Source organism: Papio anubis, chromosome 6 (genome assembly GCF_008728515.1).
Source record: "Papio anubis isolate 15944 chromosome 6, Panubis1.0, whole genome shotgun sequence".
Taxonomy (NCBI): Eukaryota; Metazoa; Chordata; class Mammalia; order Primates; family Cercopithecidae; genus Papio; species Papio anubis.
Window position 1 is genome coordinate 91,255,080 of NC_044981.1, and position 17,518 is coordinate 91,272,597.

At 38.1% G+C, this 17,518-nt stretch overlaps 1 protein-coding gene across 1 annotated transcript in view; it reads left to right on the top strand.

Annotated features, from left to right (window-relative positions):
• Positions 1 to 1,444: 1,444 nt before the first annotated feature.
• FUT9 (fucosyltransferase 9) overlaps positions 1,445 to 17,518 on the top strand; it is a 197,597-nt gene continuing 181,523 nt past the window's right edge. Inside the window, exon 1 of the mRNA XM_003897926.3 lies at positions 1,445 to 1,688. The gene's annotated coding sequence lies outside the window, so the exon portion shown is untranslated. The remainder of the gene's footprint in view (positions 1,689 to 17,518) is intronic.

Sequence of the window (17,518 nt, forward strand, 5' to 3'; positions counted from 1 at the left end):
TAAAATGAAATGCCTACTTTATTTATTCTAGAGACTATGATCCTTTAGGCTTTTAAAAAAATGATTCCACCAACTGAAGGATTACTTCATTTAAAAAAAAAAATTTTTTTTTAAAGCAACACAACCAGCCAGCCAAACAAAATCAGAATCTCTTTCCCTCCTGGGAATGTCTGGGAATAATTAGCTCACCTTATGTGTTATGTTATTTGAGGAGAGTTTTACCAGGCTTTTTTTTTTTCTAGTCATATCTTTTAGACACATAATCTACTTGCTCCCTGTCTATCCCCAATTACCACGTGAAAATTATAAAGTAAAATTACGGCTCACGGAAATCAGTTAATAATGTTCAGTTGTTTTTATATTTTCTGAATGTGTGTTAATTCACCCTCTCGATCTCGCGCGTGTATCTGTCCTCAGCACAATATCTATTTGCATGCACCTCTTTGTAGTTTGCGAATATACAGAATTGATTTAGAGTCAAATAGAGCAAAAGAAAATCCACACTACGAAAGCGGGACCAACCCTAGGAAAATGCAGGGGGAAATGAAAACCTCTGTGATAAAGAGATTCAGAGATCTTTCAATCTCTAGGTTTTTAGGATGTTGAGAAAAGGGAAGAAGGAAACCAAGACAGAAAGTAATGGGGCTGTCACTATGCCCTTCACACTTACAACCTTCCTAGATCATTGAGAACACGGTCCGAGGCAATTGGGTCAAAATGATATATGTATATATTTCTTTTCTTTTTTTTTTTTTTTTTACCTCTTTAGCTGGTCAACCCCGGCGGTAAACAACCAAGGCCACCACTGCCCAGGCAACAGCTCCAAGGGGCAGGCGATGGTTGCCGGCGTTGAGCTCCCTGCTGGCGCCTTCTGGCGGGACAGCCGGTGCCAAAGAGCGGCCAGGGAAACAAACACCAAAGGGGGACTATACAGATGTCATGGATGCACATGTAGGATCATAATCTGTCCAGAAAGCGAAGAGAAGGAGGGCGACAGGCTACGGGATCCTGGTCCAAGAGCCGCCGCAATGGAGCGGGCGGCGGTGTGCGCGCACAGGTGCCACAGGCCGGTGGCGCGGCGAGCTGTAGCGGCTGCCTCGCGGACTCAGCACTCGCACCAGCGCGCTGAAGCCGTGGCTGCTGCCAAGCTTGGGTAACCCCCAGCCTGAGCCACGAGAGGAAGAGCCCAAGGAAAGGGCGCGAAGGGGGAAGAAGGGTTGGGTAGAAGGAGGGCGAGGGAGAGACCCATGGCCTCATCTTCCATTTCCCCTCCCGAGCTCATCTGGTGGGAACCTTTGCTGTGCTCCTGCGCGCCTCCCTCCCCACCCCCTCAACTCTGGGCGACCATCTCCCCCTCTCCCCTTGCTCACCCCCCACCCTTCCTGCTCTTCCGTCTCTCCCTACCGCGTGCCTCCTCCCCTCCCCCTCGCCCCCCTCCCCTCCAGCAGCAGTAGCTGTAGCAGCTTCAGCGAAGCCGGAGATGGGCAGAGAGCGCGCGCGGCGCAGCAGCTCCAGATTCACTGCTCTCCCCTGCAGCTCCCCGCGCCCCCGTCGCTGTCGTCGCCTCGGTGTCCCCCAGCTCCCGTCGCGCTCTTAGGACAGCGCCGCCACCGCCGCCTGGCCCTGCCTGCCTCCTGCGCCGCGCAGCCCTCGCGAGCGCCCCGGATGGCGCTTTACCCCCAGGACCGGTGAGTAGGCGGGAGAGTGCCGGGGGTCGGGCTTCAAAGCTTGGCGCGGAGAGAACATCTTTTGATTTGGGAGGCACCCCAAACCAGCTGCTGTGATTCTTCGTCCTCCAGGCAGAGGGTCCAGGGAGGGTGCTGCTCTGTGGTCCCCAAGGGGATGTTTGATTTCAACTCCACCTGCTGGCAACCTGAACCCCTCTCCCTCTCGGGGACAGCTGCCTGCAGCTCACAGTCCCGCCTCACCTTCCAGCCCCCAGGCTTCCACAGCAGCAGCAGCAGTAGATGGCCCCGACCCTCTGGTCACCCCAAACAGGGTCATCTCTACTCTTACCGTCCCTGCGTTCCTACCTTATGCCAGTGCGCAAACGCCCCCATCTGCCACCCTTCACCGGATCTCGCGCTGACAAAGCCTTCTCCACAAAGTCCTCCCTGACCCACCTTCTCACCTTTCCCAAAGCCTGGCTCGCGAGCCCCACTGCCCCGTCCTATTCCTTCCCAGGGTGAATGGTCCTCGGTGAATTCTGACCTCATTCCCTCGACACAATGGTGCCTCTCCAGATTTTCTGACAGTCACCTCAGGAAATTGACACAGACACGCTGTGATCCTGGCTTCCGTACAGTTACTTTGTGTGTTACTCAGTACCTGGGCTGTTAAGGGTATGATCAAGCATGAAAAAATAAAGACAGAAAACAAACCCTTTGGAACCAAACTTTTTGTCATTGTTGTTTTAAAGCGCAGAACAATTTGCATTGCTTAGGTTTGTTCTGTTCATTGAGAGGCGTCTTAGCTGAGTACAGGAAACACACCTATTTTACCTGTTCCTGCGGAATTGGTCTTACTTCCAGGTTAAGAACGGAGCACCTGCCTGGGCGGGGAATCTCTTTCAGCAGCAACACTATCAAAAGCTCAGCAACGCTTGAGGATAAGAAGCTTTTTCTTGAAGGAGATGAGAGTAGCACCAAACTTACCCTTTAAAATCTTCTTTGAAATTGCAATCAGCCAAAGCTCTTATTTTTCTTTAGGTGTAGTGGCTAAAACAGGGATATAGGAGGATTAGAAAACGTTGTACCAGGAAGCTCCTGCACTATTTGGGTGCTTCTGGAGTTGTGTAGTATCTTAGCACCAGACGGTATTCCTGTAGAAGTTTTCTTAGGGCAGTAGTCATTTCTTCTGAAACCATGTTTACTGTTTTATTATTTCTAGTTGGAGTGCGAGAAAATAGAGTTGTGTTCAATGAATGAATATGAGCAAGGGGGATGGAGGAATAAGTGAACATCGGGAGGGGTCAGTTAAATAATAAAATTTGTGCTCTCAATTTCTCATGTATTGAAATCTGAAAAAGAAAACTACCCCACACAATTTGTGGTTTAATATTTTAGAGAAATGATAAAAAGACATTTATTTCAACGTGGCATTTTACTCCATGGAACCCTTGGTCATAGGACTTGTGTTCTAAGCAATATGGATAAGTATATCCAGAAATAAAGGTCAGGAACTTTAAAAGGTGGCCCATTGTGTCAATATAAATTTCCTGATATTATTATCACTATAATTTGATGGGAATACGAATTAAAGTGTCATTCTTGCTCTTGCAGTTGGTGGAGAGAGATGTATGCTTCATCACCTTAAAGGAGCAAGTCTCAGGCTATACAAGAAATAGGAAGGGACAGTTGAACCATCATCTAGGGAATTTGTTAGTGAATATTGCCTTAATACCTTCTCCAATGTCAGGAATTTTTGTTGGTTTGTTTTCATTCAAACTGCAGCTGAGCTTTTATTTCCCTGTTGTGTAGACATAGGCAAAAATGCACTGAGCAAGTCCACTGACAAGGGGTGGTTTAAGTAAATGTGGATAGCTGCACTAAAAGTCAAGAGGGGCTGTGAATAATGACTTTACTGTTGGTTTTCTAAATTTGAAAATTTTAGTTAGTTATATTTAGGGCTTGACTAAGAACATTCAAAGCTGTATTTAAATTTGCAGTTGCTGCAAATATCCACATGTGGCCATGACATGAAGATAGTAGGTATGTCAGGAGCTGAATCAAAAGATTATTTGATTATTTCCATACATATGTTTAACATTTGGGTAACAGTAGGGTGACTACTATGCACAGTATATCCAACAGTAATTAATCTGTATTGGGACTGATACATCCTAAATTGAAAGCAAGGTGTAATACTTTGATCAGTTATTGCCCATAATTATGTTAATGATAAATTAAAGTCAATGTATTCTAACATAATTCCAATTAACATGAAAATATTAACAAGATCTCAGAATTATCTGTGAGAATGCAAATAACTAGTCAGCCAAAAATTATGGCAAGAATTTCTATAAAGAATTACTGGTGAGCTGAAAGTCAAGATCTGCCAGGATTTAAGGTCATTGTCATTAGTAAGACAGACTAAACAGTTAAATATAACATATGGGGAGGTAAGGCACACCAATATTGGAATGGCATATCTTTAAGTACCATTGAACTGTATCTTATAATGCTCATAATCATATGCCACCTAGAGGATGATGGTTTAAATTAAGTATTTGCAATGTTAAATATAAATTAAACATTATAAAGATAAATTTAAAATTATGGAAATTATATAGGTTATTCTATCAACAAGTTGTTGTTGGTTGAATGTTCCTTGTGAAACCATGTTTTGCCTTGTGTGTGATGAAGAGAAAGAATGGTTGAGGAAGAGAGAGCTGCAGGAAGGGAGACATAGAGGGAAACACTTCAACCCCTTGGAGATTGGCTTAAATTATTTAATCCAATTAAGGTAACTAAATACAAGTTCTATTATTTTGGTATTTGGGATAACAACTGTTTTCCCGCTTGAATTTTAGGATATGACTCCTTAATTATAGCAATAAAAATATAAGTTTTTAAAAATAAAGTCTTTTATTACTTTTATTTAGTAAAATCTGAGCATCAAAGGCAAACTATTTTGTGTAATCTAATTGATGAATTGAACTAAATAAAATTCTAGACAAATTTATAAAAATACTTTGAAAAAGAAAGCACACATACTCACACCTCACACATACCTAAAATTACGATATTAGATACAGAGCTAAACAATTTAGTGTCTTATGAAGGCAAAAGGATTCAAAGGATAACCACATACAATATTTTTATACTTTAATATATATTTTTTATATTTTCTTTTTCATTGTGGTGGATGCATTATTACATTTTTATAAGTATTTGCATTTTATTTATAAATTCATGTGTATATTATAAAATGCAAATTTTATAAATTCAAATAATCCCCAAATTACACTTGTAAGTACAAAATTATTACATAAATGTTCATAATTTTGCTTTCTATCTTGCATTCTGGAGGGAGTATTCAGCAGAACGCATTCTCAAAGAGCAAATATGTAAAATGAATATTTCAGAATAAACGTGATGATTCAACCAAAGTTTTACAACAATGCTATAAAGTGATACTCTCATAAACTCTAATGTACAATTAAAATTCCTTACAGATACATTTAAATTGTGTGATTTTTTTACTTGTGACTGATTGTGTAAAACACAATTTTATTCATTTAGCTGTAAATGGGATGCTTGGCATTCTTAATAGAGTCACAGCATTCAGATGTTGATTAGAAATATAGAGAGCATTCCATTTCTATTACTCTAATGACTTGCTCAAGGTTGCAGAGTGGTTAATAGAAACAGAGTTCAAATCCTGGTCTCCTGACTCCTTGCTGTATTTGTCTTCTATAAAATAAAAAAAAAAATTCCACTTATTTTATTTTAAGATATTAATAAAGGAGAAGTTAGTATTAATGTTAAAGAAATCTGAAAATAAAATGAAATAAAAGGTCTGTGCTTCTTCAAGGACCATCTCAATGCTTAGTCTTCCAACACACCATAGTTAAAGGTAATCAGTCAACCAGACTTCTTCATTCACTCCCACCTTCAGGTTAAAGCTTGGGAAATATTTAAAAATTAAACTGCAACTAGCCCACTTAAAAATCTTTTAACATTTTTGCACAATTTTTATTAGAAATTCCTCACTTATGCAGTGTAAGTCTTTTCATGTTAATAGCATGTCATGGACGCTTCCATATAAACTTTTATAGACAATTGACTGAAAAGTACTCCTAAAAAACAGGTTTTAGTTTCTGTAAACAAAATACACTTGTTTCATTTCCATGCTGATTCAATATTTATGTCATCACAGAGAAAGTTTCATATCCATATGTTTATTTATTTTTAAATTTTTACCTCCATAGATTGTGAATTGCTCAGGTGGTCAGGGAAGGTAAATTTGTTTCACAAAATTCCAGGCCCACAGATGAAAATCTGGCACTTTTAGCTTTCTCTTCACTGATAGCCAGAGGGATCAATGAAAGTGAATGACTAAATCAATGGGAAACCATCATCATTAATGCGTAAAAAATAAGCTCTCAAATGTATTCTTGGTGATGGTGGCTCATCACCATGATTTCATCTAGGAAGAATAACATGGTGACATATTTTGATATCTCAATTACATTTTCTGGAACAATACTGCATTATCTAAACGTGGTTGGATTGATGTAAACTAGGGGAATCAGTGATCTTGTACTGCCGGGTGTCTGGTTCAAAAGCTGAGGCATTGATCTTAGGCATTGGTCTTCTTATAGCGCATTAAGATGCAAATATGGCTGAAAGGAAAACTACATCTCTAGGGCTCCCCTGACATAGTTTCTTTAGAGTGTAATTCAGCCTCTCTTTATTGAGGGCCTATGGGGCAAGAACTGAAGTGATGATGGCAGGCACAAGAGTAAGTATGATTTAAGCTCTGACCCCAAGCAGCTTAAAGTTTAAGTGGAGAAACCAGCAAGAACAAATAGAAAGGAGTGATGAGACACCAGCTGCTTTAACCTAGGGATGTCACCTTGGTATTAAACAAGGGTGTCCAGGAAAAACTCAAAAAGACCAAAAATGAATAAAAATCTGTCTTGTGTAACATGGATCTAGGCATGCCGTGGCTAAGGCTTGACAACAAAAATGATTTAGTTCCTTAAAAAAAGCAAGTTTCCTTTGCTTTCTATATTAATTTTAACTCTGACAGAGATTTTTTTTGTTTGTTTTTTGTTTTTTTGGACAATGCTGGAACCTATTAGGAGAACGAACATAGGTAGTCCCAAACTAACAAATTCAGTGGTTGATTCAGTCCTTGGAGGTCACAGGGTAATCTGTTAATGGAAATGTAACTAAGTATATACTTTTACAGTAAGTAGGAAATGCTCACCTTTTAAGAAACTTAAATCTTCAAGGAATATTCACAGAGAGGTACATGCAGAGGATGCAGGGAAGGAGGTTATGAACAGTATATGTAATATCTATTTCATAATCAAAAGTTTAAAAACCACTTTAATAAGTTAGACAACCTTAAAAGGTATTTGTAATTATCTATATTTTATTTACTCTGGTGAATATTTATTGAACAGTTTCTATTCAGTGATAGAAAAGGAGGATGACATATAGTTGGGATGATAAAATATATACTCATTGAGTAATTTGGGAGTATATGGCAGCATTTAAATAATATGTATTACATGTCATCTGATCTAGAACATGGACTGGATAATTACTTTTATACCCAGACAAAGTTTATAATATTTATGTTATTGGAAAATATAATGGCCTCAAACAGCTTCTGAAGGTGCCTGAATTATGCTATAATAGGAACAGCTTACGCCCATGAAAGATGTGATTCATTTATGTTCAATATTGGTTTACCAAGAGAAAAAAATAAAGTATTTGATTTTTACATAAGAGGGAAAAATATACCTCCTAACTTGTTGACTGTTTTATGAATTCTTTACTACTTTATGTTTTCATGACATTCATTGTGTGAAGAAAGTGACTGAGTTACATGGGTAATGTGATTAGAGAGCCTCAGGGAAAAATGGGGAAATCTGTGACATGAGATGAGCTACAAGACACAGGTGTTAATGATAACGATGTGTCACTGTAGGGAGCCAACTGAGCTATTTCACTAGTCAATTCCTGCTGACTTTCAAGGGTCCTACAGGATCTGAGATTAATTTAACCCACTAAGTTAAGTATGAGTGACTGGTTGTACTCCTTGTTTTGAAAAGGCTGCATGAAGGCAGTCAATCCAACTTGTCCTATTTGTCTAAAACAACAGCTTAATGGTGTTTGTCTGTCTGCACTGAATGGTTAAGCAAGAGTTACAGAAATGGGCGTGGGAAAGACATCTGGAGGTGTTGACAGGTATCGCATGGGAAATACAGAAGCTGAGACCATCTCCTCTATTTCCAATGGATTTTTTGCTATGGCTAAGGTGAATGTAGATCAAATCATGGTCCGAGCTGTCTGGTGTGGGATGGCAGGTCTGGTAGAGAGTTAAATTTAAGGCACTTGCAACAGTTGAGTGAACCACTTTCTCATGTAAAGCTGAGATGCCACTGGAAAGCCGGGCGAGCTACAAGCTGGAATATACTCTTTCTATTTGATAAGCAAGGTTCATAGGACCCCTTTTTATCTTTGTTTGTCATTGAATCTGAATTGGTACACCCCAAAATGAAAATAGTATGCCAGACAGTCATAGGGTCTTCAGGAACAGGAGTTCAGTTCTGACAAGAGCCCAGCAGCAAGCTAATAGCTACTTTTCAAATGAGGTGTACCTGGTAGGAGTATATCCTGTATGTTAAGGAGGTGATCTGTCCAAAATCCCAAAGGGCTCCTGTGAATGGAAGCTGCTTACATTTTCCTGGGGCTCCAATTAGAAAAATCATTAGTCACAGAAACTGGTAGCTTACAGGTTAATTAGGGATGTGGGACCCCAAATGTCAAGAGAAGGCCACAGCCTGCTAACACAGTGTGTTGGTTTATGCTTCATTCAGAGATGCTGATGTTTTGGACCAGTTAATATAGAAGTCCGAGTAGAATTTCCAAGTGAAGAACATACCATCTCCAGTACCCAAAGGTTCCAGTAAGATCCTGAACATTGTTTTTGTTTGTAGCGAATGAAGAGACAGCAGTTTTTCTTTGACTACCAGAAGGATTGAACATTGTGAATCTGCTCATATAGTCCCAAGAAACTTTATTTGACAATTGGAACCCTGATTTTTTTTTCAGAATTTATCAGCTGCCGTGGTTGATAGAAGTGTGTTAGCACCACAGTCAAGACCATTGCAATGGAAGCTCCTGACTGGCTCATTAACAGGACATCATCTGTAGAGTGAAAGCTTTGCACCATAGAGAGTAGGGACATTCATGCTGACCTATGTACTACTGATGGCAAATGGCAGAGGAATCTTGGTACCCCTGGGAGTAACCTGTAGTAACTTGGGAGGTAACTACAAATGTATATTGGTGGCTATGTCACATGAATGTGACTTGATCTTTGTCCTCAGAAGCCAGCGGTATAGAAAAGCTGGCATTGGTACAGTCCAAGACAGCATACCAAGAGTTTAGTCTGTGCAATGGATTCAGTTACATGGATAGTTGGGATTGTGAGACTAACAACTTGATTCAGTTGGCGATAATCTCTTCTAAGTTTCTAGCTCTCATTACCCTGTTTCACTGATCGTACAGTGCTGCTGTATTAAAATATTGCATCTCTTAGCGCCCATGTTCCCTTCGAGTCTGCAATCAAGGCCTGATTTTCTTTTCTCTTTTTCTTTTCCTTTTTTTTTTTTTTTGAGACAGAGTCTCGCTCTGTCGCCCAGGCTGGAGTGCAGTGGCGCTATCTCCGCTCACTGCAAACTCCGCCACCTCCCGGGTTCACGCCATTCTCCTGCCTCAGTCTCCCTAGAAGCTGGGACTATAGGTGCCCGCCACCACGCCCGGCTAATTTTTTATTTTTTGTATTTGTAGTACAGACGGGATTTCACCATGTTCGCCAGGATGGTCTCGATTTCCTGACCTCATGATCCGCCCGCCTCGGCCTCCCAAAGTGCTGGGATTACAGGCGTGAGCCACCGCGCCCGGCCCCTCTTTTTCTTTATACTGTTTTTGTTGGATCATCTGGGCGGAAGTAGAGAACAAGACCAGAAATTGATTTACGTGTCCTATTAACACTTCACTACATTTGGCCTTTCCCAATTGTGATAATCTCCCCAGGCACTTAACTGATGATGAAGTATAAGCACTTAATATATTAATTACTATACAATCGGATATAGAAAAAAACAACAGTACATTGAATTGCCCAAAGGGCTCCACTCATGAGATCATGTTAGCTTGCCTTTCCCACTGTGAATCCTGCTTAAACCCCATTAGCTAAATCAGACAATCTTTTTCTTTCTATAAATCCAGTTTAAAACGTGACTTGTGTGTCCATATCCAAATATCCTAAAAGTTTTATTCCCTTATTTTCCTGAAATTCCTCAACATTCTTGGATAGGTGCATATGTCATTTGATACCCATTGGGAATAGGGATACCCTGACCTGTAGTCATGTTTCTCTTTAAATAAGCTGAGATTATGGGCGAGGGGCATAGAAGAATCAGAGGGCAAGGGAGGAGAGAGACTTCATATGTACTATCCCAGTTCCAATGATACAGCAGTGGCTCATGGCGTAACCAAATTAACTTAGAATATTGTTGTGCACCCAATACTCTATATTGGGAGCAGGACTCTTGGGGCTGGCACCGTTTATTTCATCCTTGGGAATCCCTTGACTCAGAAGCCACAGATACATTGCTGTTTTTGCTAGGGTATGGGGTTTGTGACCTCTGGCTGACTCAGTCTTGGCTGACACAGTGGTGACTTCAAAGCATCCACCTTACTTTAGAGCATTAGCTGCCCCATTATCTTGTATCTGTTAAGCTCTCCCAGTTTCAGCATCAAGGATAGGGAAGTTTCTCTGCACAGTGTTGATGACCTCAAGAATGTACCTAGGTTTCTTTGGGTCTCTTTCTCAATTTTCTAGTGGGTCAATTTTATCAGAATTCTAGACACAATCCAGGCCAGTAAGAGCCCAAATACTAGTCAATGCCTTATCTGTGGTTTTCCACAGGAGTTTTTCTGTCTCAGAAAAATCTCCTCCAGAGGAGTAAAGCTTTCTTATAGCAGCAAAGTCCCGCTGCAAAAAGCTTGGATAGATTTTCTCATTACTTCCAAGTGGACCTACGGTTGACATGAAGGAGAGATTTAGCTGTAAGTCAACGCAGCATTTGCCATGATTCCTTGAGAAGCAATATGATCCATAACCCCTCCTTTCCATTGTGAGCCAAAATTCTAATGATTCACCTGGTTTCTGGTTATGGAGTTCCCCTTTTCACACTCAGTATATGTACACATTACTCTTAACTATTGTCTGAAAGAAGGTAGAAGCTTCTGCCTACCCAGTGCAAATCTTAGTATTAGTTGTTACAGTGCTGCAGGTCTGAGACTGGACTCCAGATTCCAGTCTCAGACAAGGAACTTGTTCCATTTAGAGAAAAATTCTGGCATCCATACTTTACCTATTTTTGTTATTTAGCTTACAATGACCTCCTTGATTCCTCCTCATTAAAAGGGAAAGAAGTTAAAGACTGTCTATTGCCTAGTGGCCCATATAATTTGTAAACATCTATGTTACTGATTCCTAAGGACTTCTCTCAAATATTTATTTTCCTGAAATTTCTCAACATTCATGGATGAGTGCATATGTCCTTTGATATTTATCAGGGTATATGGATACCCTGACCCTAGTTATGTTTCTGTTTAAATAAACGAGGTCATGGTAGAGGGACAGAGAGGAATCAGAGAGAAGGGAAGGAGAGAGACTTCATACGTACTATTAGTTTCAAGTGATGTGGTGGTGGTTCATGGCATAACCCAATTAACTTTTAATATTTAGTAGGTCTGCAGGGCTCTCATCTTTCCTCTTCCAGAAAGCCATGAGTTTGTCAGCTTCCCATCCTCCTCACTAACGTTATAAAAATCTCTGAAGCGTCGGAGAGTTTTCCCTGCTCACAAGTTAACATGAAAACCTGCCACAGTTGAAAGGATGCTGGTAGAAAACAATAGACTCCTAGGTCAGAGGTGAAGGACAATTTATTTTTTACTGCAATAGCAGTAGCAAAAATATCAACATTTTTGTCCTGTTCCCTGGGTCCCGATTTCCACAAGGCAACATAAAGTATACACATTACAAACAAAAAGACCCTGAATTTAAGGAATTCTACCCTTTTATAATGGGCAATGAGCATGCCTCCCTTTGTTCCAGAAGATACTATTTCTGTCCTCTAAGGCTGTCTGCTTTACAAACATCTTTTTAAAATAGTTCAAAACAAAAGCAGCCAATGATTCTTTCATAAGATGTGCAGAAATGTGAAAGACCCATGGGAAATTGTCTCCCAGTAGTGACGAAAGACTTCAATAAGTGACTGTTTGGATAGGCTTCTTATCTGTGGTACGATATATGTTCATCCTTGCTATTTCCTCATGATGGAATGCATTAAACTTTTGTTACCTGAGATTGATGAACCTTTCACTAAGATAGAAAATAAGAAGGAAGCTTTTGGAGCAAATATATTGTATTTAAACTGCAATATTAGAGTCTTAATTAGTAATTCCTGACTATAACCTATATAGGTTACAGCACAGGGCATGTTAAAGAATTAAGAATTTCTATAAGGAAGTAAAAATTTGAGCCTAAACCACAAAATATATTAAATATATATTTTGTGTAATTACAGTGTATTGTAAATCAAAATCATTAAGCAAAAATGTGTTATTACATGTTTCCCATGGCCGTAATGTTTCTCCAATGCTTTATAGTTTGAAAGGTGTCAAAATTTTCCTAAATAATCAAAACAAAAAGGTGCGATGCTGCTTTAATATGTTTAATTTTTTCAAGACTGAGCATAATTGTCATCTCTAATAGTCATCTCCTATGCACTAGGCTTGGACACATACCTTTCTCTGTATTGACACAATGGCAGGTTCATTTGTACCATTTTGTGCCTTTACAACATCATGTTGGCCTTATATATTTATGTTTCCCTGACTGGATTACTCTGAAATTAAACCTTGTTGCTTATTACTCTTTGTTCTCTTAGCGCCTACCACCCCAAATGAAGCATGGTGAGTATCCAATAATGCTAGTAGAGATGAACTGAAAGTAACAGTGTCTGTTAATGTTGAATTTACTTTCAGATATTTCAGACAATTATGTCCCATGAGGAATAACTGAATGGAAGATGTAAAGAATATTTGAGCTGAAATAATTTATAAAATTTCTTAATGACCATTGTTTTACTTATAGTCATGTAAATATTTATATCCTGATACTCATTCCTAGTTTTGAGACACCCCGAAACATCTAAAATTTTGCATGTATAGTGAAACTTTAAGATTTTATATCGCTTTTATACTTTTAGACATCGAAGAGAGGGCCACAAAATTAAATGTAAGACTTTGTTTAATTATCAAAAGGTTTGGAGTCACTTATTTATATTATCCAGAATTGACTTCTATTCTAATGCTGCATTAGAAATTTCAAAGCATCTTGCCTTTCCCCTTTTTCAAAGAGGTAGACTGAAGATGAATACATGTCCCTTTCTCTGCCCTGATGGACAGATGTTCTTTCTTTATTTCTTTGTCATAGTTTTTTGTTTCTCTTGCATTCAGATAGATGTCTGCTGCTCATACCTACCTTTGCAGTTTCTGTCACTACCCCACCTAATCATTATTGTCATTATCACCAGTGCTGCCAACCCTGAAATCTGGTGCATTTCTCCCCTTCCTCTTTTCTCTAATTTTCCAATTTCTTCTGACTTTTATTGCTTACTCATATTCTAAAAACAACAAAAACATAAACAAAAGGACTGTCTCTAAGGGACAGCTGCCCTTTCCTTCTGGGCAGTGAACTTGAAGGATCAGATAAAGTGATGGGTTCTCTGGCTCTTATTCTCTATTTGTTGATTATCTAAGGACTGGCTGTATCTTCACTTCACTTCAAGGGCTGTATTTTGCTGCTTTTTTTTCCAGAGCCATTTTGGAAATTTAAGAATTCTAAATTCTTGGACTTTGATTAGCCAATGTTTTGCTGTTTTCTTCATATAAAACAGGTCTTCGTAACTTTTTTGTCCCTACACTGCCTTGTTATTTAATAGCAACATTAACAGGTGAATACCTTAGAACTTAAAAAATATGTGTATCATTTCAGAGAACAAAAAGGTTGGAATGAATGAAACAAAAGAAAGATATGTTTTTATGGGAAGCATGGAAGGTCAGGATATGACTGGCTTGCTTGGAGCATGTCAGTGGCAATCTCGTGCAGAAGAAAAGAGGAAGATATCAAACAATAGGAAAACATAGAAATATATGGAGATAAGAGGGGGCAAAGTAGCAAGTTCTAGAATAATAAAGACAAATATTTACCTATGTTATAATAGGGCTTCATGGAAACATTGCATTACATAGAAAAAAGAAAAAAACCACAGAACTGTAACCAGATATTGGGTTTAAATTCTTACTTCTTTATTGAGTTAACTATTCAATTGGTGCAAAAGTCATTGCAGTTTTGGCCATGACTTTTAATGGCAAAGTAATGCTTAATTAAACATTAAGTAACATTTCACATTTTTAATTAAACAAAGATAATTATCAACTATTTAGCTGAAAGACTAAAGTCAAATTTCTTAGTATATCTAAGACTCTTTTTCCTACTACATAACAACTTGCTTAATTATTTTGAATGTAGAATTAGATAATATGTGGAAATCTTTAAAACTGACTGGCACTGTAAATTTTCATTCAACAAATGTTACATTTTCTCCATACTTAAGAATTTAAGAAGACACATTCATTTCAGCTTGTAACAAATAAAATGAGTCTATTTTCCAAATAGACAGTTAGCAAATGACAATTAGAAAATCCAATCTGATAATCAGCAACTTGGAGAATTTTGGAACTTTCAGAATATTATATAGTAATGCAGGAAGAAGCATATAATGAGCACTGAAGAGTAAATTAGAATCATACTTTCCATGACAATATGAAGTAAGTACTTAGAAAAGAAGGTATCTGTTTTAATAATTATTAAATCACAGTGGTATAACATTTTTTCCACAAGAATTAAAACTCATGAACAAAAGGAGTTCCTCTTTTAACTAGGATGAACAAAACTGGAAACAGTGTCAATCCCAGCCTCACAAGACAAAGCCAGATGAACTACAAAACTATAACTTTTGTTAAAACTCTTATAAAACTGAGTTCACTGGGCAAACAAATATCTAGGTTTTCAGGAAATGATAGGTTCCTCCACTGAGAAATGAGTCATGGGGATAGTGTCATACATGGCAGAGAATAGAATAGGACCTGGCTGTCATACAAGCGATGATAAAAATTATTATTTAAATTATCTAACAAGAAATTCTGTAAAAAGCTAAAATTGTTACAAATTGCTAAAGACTGACAGTTTAGAAACTCTGGTAATCCCTGACAAAAGGGTAATCTGATGTCACCCATTGGGGCTTTTATGTGGACTTCCACCAGGTACTTATGAGAAATGTTGGAAGCAGGGTGGGGGACAGGAGGGAGCCTGTTGGCAAAACAGGTGCAGAGTAAGGGATTGGCTGCCACTTCAGATAAAACACAAAATCCCAGTCTATTCAAGCTCGCATCCCATATCCTAAGCACAAGGCTAGAGGAATGTAGTCTTTGGCACCCTAAAGGTCAGCTCTTGACTAGCTTAACTCAATGCCCCAAACTAATGACTTTAGAGTAGCAAGAGTATACTCTGTTTCTAGGTATAAATGATTGGCATCGTTCCCAATTATTTTGCACTTGATATTTGACATTTAATTGAAAAATTATAAGATATACAAAAACTTAAGAAAAAAAAAAAGCCATTGTCAACTTTAAGCAATGAACAAAACCAGATTTAGGGATGACCCAGGAGTTGAAATTATCAAACAGGGACTATGACTAATGTATTAAAGAACCTAATAGGAAAAAGTGGGCAATCTGCATGAAAGGATGGAGAATAATGGCAGAAAAATTGAAAGTTCAGGAAAGATCGAAATGAAGGTGAGAAGTGAAAGGAAATATTATCACAGATCACAAATTCTATAATAAGTGGATGAATTTACCAACAACAATCCCAAATATGTGTGCAGCTAAGAACAGAGTTTCAGAATCCAAGAAGCAAAATTGATCAAACTGAAAGGATAAAAAGATAAGTCCACAACTGTGGATTTTTCTAATGACTAGAACTCCTCTGTAGTTAATAGAACAAATAGAAATCAGTAACTGTATAGATGGCCTGAACAACGTCCTCAACCAATTTGACATAACTAATAATTATAGGATACTCCACCCAATAACAACAGAATATGGAAGAAAATACTTACAAAATACATATCATAAAGGACTGATATGCAGGATATATAAAGAATTATCACAATTCAATGAACAAAACCAAATAACCCAATAAAACAAGTTGCAAAATATTTGAACAGACATTTTAACAATGGAGATATGTGGTTGGCAAAAAAAGTAGTGAAAAGATGTTCAACACTGATAATTACTAAGAAAATTAAGCAAATTAAAATTGGAGTAAGATACCACTGTATAGCTATTAAAGCAAAACAAAAACAGAACAAACAAACAAAAACATGACCTTACCAAGTCCGAGTGAAAATGTGGACCAGTTGGAACACTGGTACATTGCTGGAAGGGATGCAAAATGGTACTGCAATTTTGGAAACTGTTTAATAGTGCCTTATAAAGTTAAAAATACAGATACCTGACCCAGCAATACCATTTCTAGGTATTTGCTCAAGTAGAATGAACATGTGTTTCTGCATACAAACATAATGAATATTTAAGTGTGAATGAATACCCATACTTGCCAAAAACTAGAAACAACCTAAATGTCTATCAACTGCTGAATAAATAACAAACTGGTATATTCATACAATGGCATACTACTTAACAATAAAAAGGATTGAACTACTGCCCAGTGAAAAATTGTACTCAAAAGGCTACACGCTGCGCAATTACATTTATATGACATTAAAAAAATAAAATAAAAACTTAGGAACAGAAAACGTATCAGTGGTTCCCAGGGGTTAGGGTGGGAAGTAGAGGCTGATTTTAAAATGACAAGAAGAAAGATTTTGGGGGTGATGGAACTGTGCTATATCTTGATATTCACTGGTGGTCTGTAGGCCTTTGTCAAAATTCATAGAACTTGCCACTTTAAAAAGATTAATAATCTGTTTGCAAATCATATTTCAATAAGCCTGATTAAAAAAAATTGTGAGTGGAAGAATGAAAGAATTCCCATTAGGTAGGTCTACATATTAGGCACTTTCTAACAGTGCCTAGAGATGATTATTTCACATATTTTTAATTCCTGGCAATTTGAACATTTGAGTATATGTGTGTAAACAACCTAATTTTGGTAAATAACATTTTTCATTATTCCAAAGTATTGACACACATCTATATTACTGCAATCTTTATTAAATTCAATAATCGTAATCTAACCCTAACCTTGAAGAGTTATTGGGAAAGGCTGTTGAGACAGATTAGGAGATAAGAAAATTGTAATTCAGAGAGGTTGCATGGTTTGCTGGTGCTATTAAGCATTGCAGTCAGACTAGTAATCATATACTGGGAGAACTTCCCTTTATGTAGAGTTAGGGTGACTACCCCCCAAGATCATGGCCCAGTGTAGCAAATTAGACTAGTAAAAGATTATCTGCCCACAACTGGACAGTAATTATTTAACAGATAGTGTATCCTTCAATAAAGCAACAGAATATTTATTCCCTAGCAATTTATAAGGAAGCATACCTTTGACCTGCTCCATCTACTATTCATCAAAAACTTAGTTATATTGATTAGTACATTTTGGAGAA